The sequence below is a fragment of the Grammomys surdaster genome, unplaced genomic scaffold, assembly GCF_004785775.1.
Source record: "Grammomys surdaster isolate TR1022 unplaced genomic scaffold, NIH_TR_1.0 211, whole genome shotgun sequence".
Lineage (NCBI taxonomy): Eukaryota > Metazoa > Chordata > Mammalia > Rodentia > Muridae > Grammomys > Grammomys surdaster.
Window position 1 is genome coordinate 1,433,546 of NW_021604656.1, and position 6,000 is coordinate 1,439,545.

General features: G+C 42.1%; 2 pseudogenes; both read right to left on the bottom strand.

Annotated features, from left to right (window-relative positions):
* Positions 1–2,660: 2,660 nt before the first annotated feature.
* On the bottom strand, positions 2,661–4,409 carry LOC114624860 (annotated as a pseudogene).
* Positions 4,410–4,634: 225 nt separating this feature from the next.
* Positions 4,635–5,727, bottom strand: LOC114624949 (annotated as a pseudogene).
* Between the last annotated feature and the right edge of the window lie 273 nt (positions 5,728–6,000).

Consider the following 6,000-nt stretch of genomic DNA (forward strand, 5'->3'; position numbering starts at 1 on the left):
AGTATGTGACCCCTGGGAAAAGACCATAGGCTCAATCCAGTTATAATTAAAAGATTTGCTGGTTAGCCTCTAGCAGGACAAACAGCCTTAGAACCAAATCTCAGGCATGTCCTGAAAGAGGGGAACGGGAAGGGTTTCTTTTTTTTTTTTAAAGGGAGAAAAACCACAAGAAGACCTTTAATATTTACACAAGCAAGAAAACCTGGTCTGTTTTGCCAAGTCAAGTGGTTAAGGCAACTCAAAACAATCTTTGGGTATTTGCATAAGCAAGTTACAGAAGCCAAAAAAGCAATTAGTCATTTCATAACAAGTAGATGGTCACAGCTACACATTTTTGGATGGGGGTCACTGATTCGGGATTACCGGGAACTTATCTTCCAGGGGTTGGAGTTTGAGACAAAGTACTATTGAGTACCTAGGTGGATGCCTGCTATCATATCCCCCACTGGCTCTAGCTGATATGAATGAAATCACTGATTTGCAGTTATGTAGGGCTAATGGTTGATGTTTTAATTAAGTCATTATTAATCAGATCCCAGCCTGTTGAGAGCTTTCGGTGCAGCTTTTAGGAATTTGGCATTTGTCACTGGGCTCAGCTAAGAATATTAGAAACAGTTTACTGCTTTGCTGAATTACTACCTTAGGTGATCCCTTTGCTCACTACTTTAGTTAACTACTATCTTGTGTGATCTTGTTTACTACTTCGCTTGGTGACTTTGTCTTTGACCGGAGAACTGACCATGTTTTTTGGATGTACCTAGAATGATATAAAAGCAGGCTGGAGAGAAATAAAGCTACTTCAGCCTCAGTATGGGCTGGAGCCACGTTATAATTTTGTCTACTTGTTTTTCTTCTTTTTCTATCCTCACTCCCTTGAGACCCGGTTGACTGACTGAGCTGGGTTGGTCACCAGCCCTCTTCTTGAGTAGCGCTTTTTGTAACTCTCAGGTTTTAACAGGTAATTGTAATACTGAAAGAGCCAGGAGACCAGTACGAGTGAGCTTGGAGCTTCAATGTGCTAATCATAGACAGTCATTTGTCCTTTTTGGCAGTGAAAGGGAAATGACTCCCTTGATAGAAGGAAACTTGTTTTCGTTGGACACAACATTCCAGCCTTTTGTTAATGATAAGGGACAAGAAGTCTCTTCTGTAACTGCTTCTCAGCTGAAGTAGGACTATGTCATTAGCACTCAGGAGGGCTGGCATACCAGTCAAAGTCCTGGAGAGGCCAGCCACATCTGGCTTGCTGCCCATGTTCTGCTGAACCATCTGGTAGTAGGGACGTGCAGGTAGCTCTGGAGAAATCTGAAATGCTGGTCCAAAGCAGGAGCGCAAGCTGATAGGAAATTTATCAGAAGCATCTGGTTTACATTGGCTTTAAGTCCAGGGCTTGCTGGTTTCAAAGGATCACCTGAGGCTGGTGTGTTTGGAGTAGTTTTCAGTCTTTAGTTGATTAGAAGCCTGCTGGGACAAATATAGACTAGGATCAGAAGGTAGAGTTAAGGAGCTTAGGGGAAAATCTTAATTCTATTGATTTAATTACTTTTTAGACCTTTATAACTTGCATTTACATATCCTAAATCATTTTTCAGACTCTCATATCTTATTTAAGCCTTTACTTTTATAACTTGCATTTATATATGTTACATTACTTTCTTAGACTCCTTTAATTTGCTTAAACTTTTACATCCTCTACAATTCGGACCCCAAATCATTTTCCTAGAACCTCATAACCTTCAGAAACTCCAGATCTCTCTTAGTCAGGTAAACAGTATGAGTCTGTCTTTTTCAGGAGGAGAGCTAACAGCTCTAGAAAAAGCAAGACCTGATTTTTACATCTGAAATAGACTAACCAGGCTGCTACAGCCATGGAGGAGGAGGGTTTGTGTCTGCTTGCTGCTGTCAAACTAGCAAAGTTACAGTTAGCCGTCAGCATCATCAGAGCTTTGAGAAGGATACATTTGAGCAGGCAGTATCATCCAGATGGCCTTTGTGTCCATTAAAACAGCAAGGACATACCCAGTTATCCTCGATTCCTCCATGGTGGTCTTGAGGGCAGAGGTCATTGGTCTTTGGCAGTCACACAGGGCAGCGTTAAGTTTATCATTGCCATATAGGGCAATATTAACCTTCGGATACCAGACTCAGATCTGAGGGGCGTGTGTGTGTGTGTGTGTGTGTGTGTGTGTGTGTAAAGAACTTGAGAGACTGGCCTACCTTGGGAGATAAAAAGGGGCAGTCAATTCTCCCATGTCCTGTTTGCCCACAGTTTGGACAGTGTCCTGCCAGCAGGCAATGGAACAACGGGGCATTTCTTTGCTCAGTGGTTGGTGTTACCACAATCTAGGTGGGAGTCATTTGTGCCCTGTTGTCTTCTTTGAAGGAGACCATAGAGCTGCCACTAGAAGCTGACAGTTTTGTCTATAATGGGAGGATTTTATGACATTAAACATGGCATTTAATATGGCATTATTCAGCAGAATGCTCAGGAGTTTGAAATGCAGCATTTTTTTTTCAAGAGTATGAAGTAGTTATAAAAAAAAATCATGCATCAGATTGTACACTCTAGAAATAAGATTCAGATTCAGTAATAAAGGTTAGAGCAAAGCTTGCTCTAAATATTTAAGAAAAACCTTAAGACTCCCAGGAGGTCCTAGCTCTCAATTGTCTTTTTCTGTTTGGAGAGAGGCAGCCGCCAGTGCTACGGCTGTGACCGGCTGCGCGATTCCGTGGAGCTGCATCTTTGCGAGTTTCTTCTGTCCGCATTCCGTGACCAAGCGGTTCAGTTCTGCTGCACTGTATCATTTAAGAGTCTTCAAGTCACAAACAAATTTGTACACAAATCTCTTGCCTTGAACTTTACAAATCACGTCCCTATCATAATAATACCGTAATGCATGGCTAAGTTTCTCATAGTTCACGGTAGGCTTGTTTTTACGTTGTCCTCATTTTTGAGCAACCCATTCAGGCTGATTTAGCTTAAATTCACCTTCATCACCAACCTAAGAAATACAGTCTCGAGCATCCTTGTCAGTAAGAAGTTCTAGCAAAACTGCCATAGTTGGATCTGACCATTGTTTCCTGTTCTGTTCCCCGGTGAGCTTCTATCTTCCCCTGAAATCCTTGGGGATCTTTGTACTTTAGCTGCCTTTGCACTACTGTTTATAACTTTAATCATAGTCGGTGTAGCAGAAGGCACTGATGCTGGAATAATCTGTACAGGCTGGTCAGTTGTGACTATCTCATTCATCTGTTGCTCTTGGCTTGCCAAAACATATTTTCGAAGAAGCTCCAGATGACCACAGAGAATTTCTCCCCGAGGGACCCGCTGAAAAAAATCTTCTTGGTTGAGACTACATAATTCTCTTCCCGAAATATTGATTGTGGTGAGGTCTATATCAATCATGCTGAACTCCTTCATTACCCAAACCACCCAATGCAGGACTTGGTCTGTGGACCACTGTATAGGATCATAGGGGATCCCAAGACGCTCCTGTCTTTTCTGTAGCCTTCCAGTGCAGCGGCCCATCACTTGCTCCGAGGTCTCATCTGAAATGGTTGTAATATGTTTGGTGCCATCAAGAGTTATCACTTGAGCTTCTTCAACGAGATGCGCTTCTGCTTCTGCATGGTGGGCGTCTGGATCAATGACCACTTCGACTGTTTCCGCAGTCTTAACAATTTCAAGAATGTTTAACTTTGGCTCAATTCCTTGGTAAGAAATTACCTGTACACTAAGCTGTACAGTCCCATCTGTTTCCACTCCTTGATCAAACAAGCTTCGGTCTGGATCCAGCTGAATATCTTGCAGGCAAGTTTCATGGGCATCCGAAGAACACTGTAGTCTTGGTTCTAGTAGTTTCTTTACATTGCCTATTGGTTCACTGATGTCTATGACCTGGCTTACACATTCAGCTGGGGGTATAGGCTTGTTCCACAATGCTAAATGTTAATGGAGACAAATGTTAATAATTACATGTCACCCTAACACTTTGTTCTAAACAAAATCAATAGCGAAAGCACACATGATCTTTGAGAACTTCTACTTTCCTTACTACATTCTGAACTCATTTCTTTCTTTTTTCTTTTTGTTTGTTTTTTTGATAAGGACAACATTTAATGGAGCTGGCTTACATTATCATCCATTCAGTCCATTATCATCAAGGAAGGAACGAGGCGGTGTCCAGGCAGGTATGGTGCAGGAGCAGCTGAGAGTTCTGCATCTTTTTTTTTTTTTTTGAACATAACAAGCTGCTGGTCTTTTAATGCAGGAAAATAACCAGAAAATAACACAAAAATACTTTTAAAAAATACAGTATCACACATGAAAATATTTCCATAAAATGTAATCCCTGCTTGAACACTGTACTTTTCAGTCCTCTTTGGATTTACATTCAGAATTTACACATTCTCCTGGGGGTGACGAGTCACTTTCAGCCAGGGACCTGCAATGATCAGCCTCTTCCTGAGAACTGAACGGGACACTTCCTGTTAGGCATTCAGTACTTCAAGGCTAATATTTAATCTTTTTTTTCACATAAGGAAACATTTATTTGAGGTTTAACATGAAACCACACAAATAAAAATTTGTATAAACACAGATCCACATTGAGTCATAACACAGGTAGCAAAGGACAAAGTAAAAACAAAGGAACTAATTGGCAGCTATATACAGTTGGACACAATTGTGTCGTACACTACAGTCTTTTACAAAATAATCATCGTAGGTCAACAGAAGATCAAGCAATCTTCAATGTCGTCCTGTAAGATGGTTTCTTTACACCTCCTGCTCTCCCAGTGTCCTCCTTTAGTAGGGCTGGTAATTGTTCTGGTGGTTGCCGCCCCCACGGGAAGCCTTGCCGTAAGTGCTCTGCTGACCGCTGTAGTCTGCATATCCCTGTCCATATCCATAGTTCCCATAGTTATACCCGATATAATCATAGCCGCTATAGCCACTATAGTTCTGATCACCACCATAGGCACTATTATAATTTCCATATCCTTGATCATAATAGTTATTAAATCCTTGGTTCCAGTTTTGGCCCTGACCTCTTCCGCGTCCCCTAGCACCACCTCTTCCACCAGCTGCAGCCCCTCTGCCACCTTTCTGTTGCTGCTGCTGCTGCCTGTACACCTCTTTGGGTTGTGCAACTTTGATTTCGCACTTCCCAGAACCTATTTGATGGTATCTGCTTTCTAACAGTTTCTTTACTGGCTCTTCATCTGTATATGTGATAAAACAGAATCCTCTTCTTTCATTTGATTTGTATCCATGGGAAGCTCAATATTTTCTATCTCTCCAAAGGCTCCAAAGTATTCTTTAACTTGTTCTTCTGAAGTATCTGGACTCAATCCACCCACAAAAACCTTTTTAGGGGGTTCTTTCCCCTTTAAAGCTTTGGCTCTTTTGGGGTCTATCAATTTGCCATCCAGTTTGTGTTCTTTCAGTTCCAAAACCTTGTCCACACTAGCAGCATCTTTGAAAATCACAAATCCAAATCCTCTCCATCTTCCAGTGACTGGATCTGTTTTAATAGTGCAGTCTACAACTTCCCCAAATCGAGACAAATATTCAGTCAGATCTTTCTTGCTTGTATCCCAGCTCAAGCCTCCAATAAACATTTTACCGTCATCCTGCTGGTTCTTGCTCGCGTTGATCTTGGATTCCTCTGCGAAATCCTCTATGTTGCTGTAATCATTCATGTCCTCCATGGTGGCGGGTCGGCAAGGGGGTCCTGGCAGCAGCGGCGGCGGAGCGTTGTATGGAGCTAGATTTAAAATGGCGGCGGAAGAGCCTAATATTTGATCTTAATTGGCAAAAAGTTTAGTGCAAATAAAGTTATACTTAGCAGCTTAGCAAAGTTCTGGCGTTGTCAGCTGTCCCTCCAGGATCTGGATGATTCTGTGGATCCATGGCAGTGAGAAGAGCAGCAGTGGACCCAAAGAATCTCCTGGAACCCCGAAGAGGGGCTGCAACCTGTCTTGAGAACTTCCTCTTGG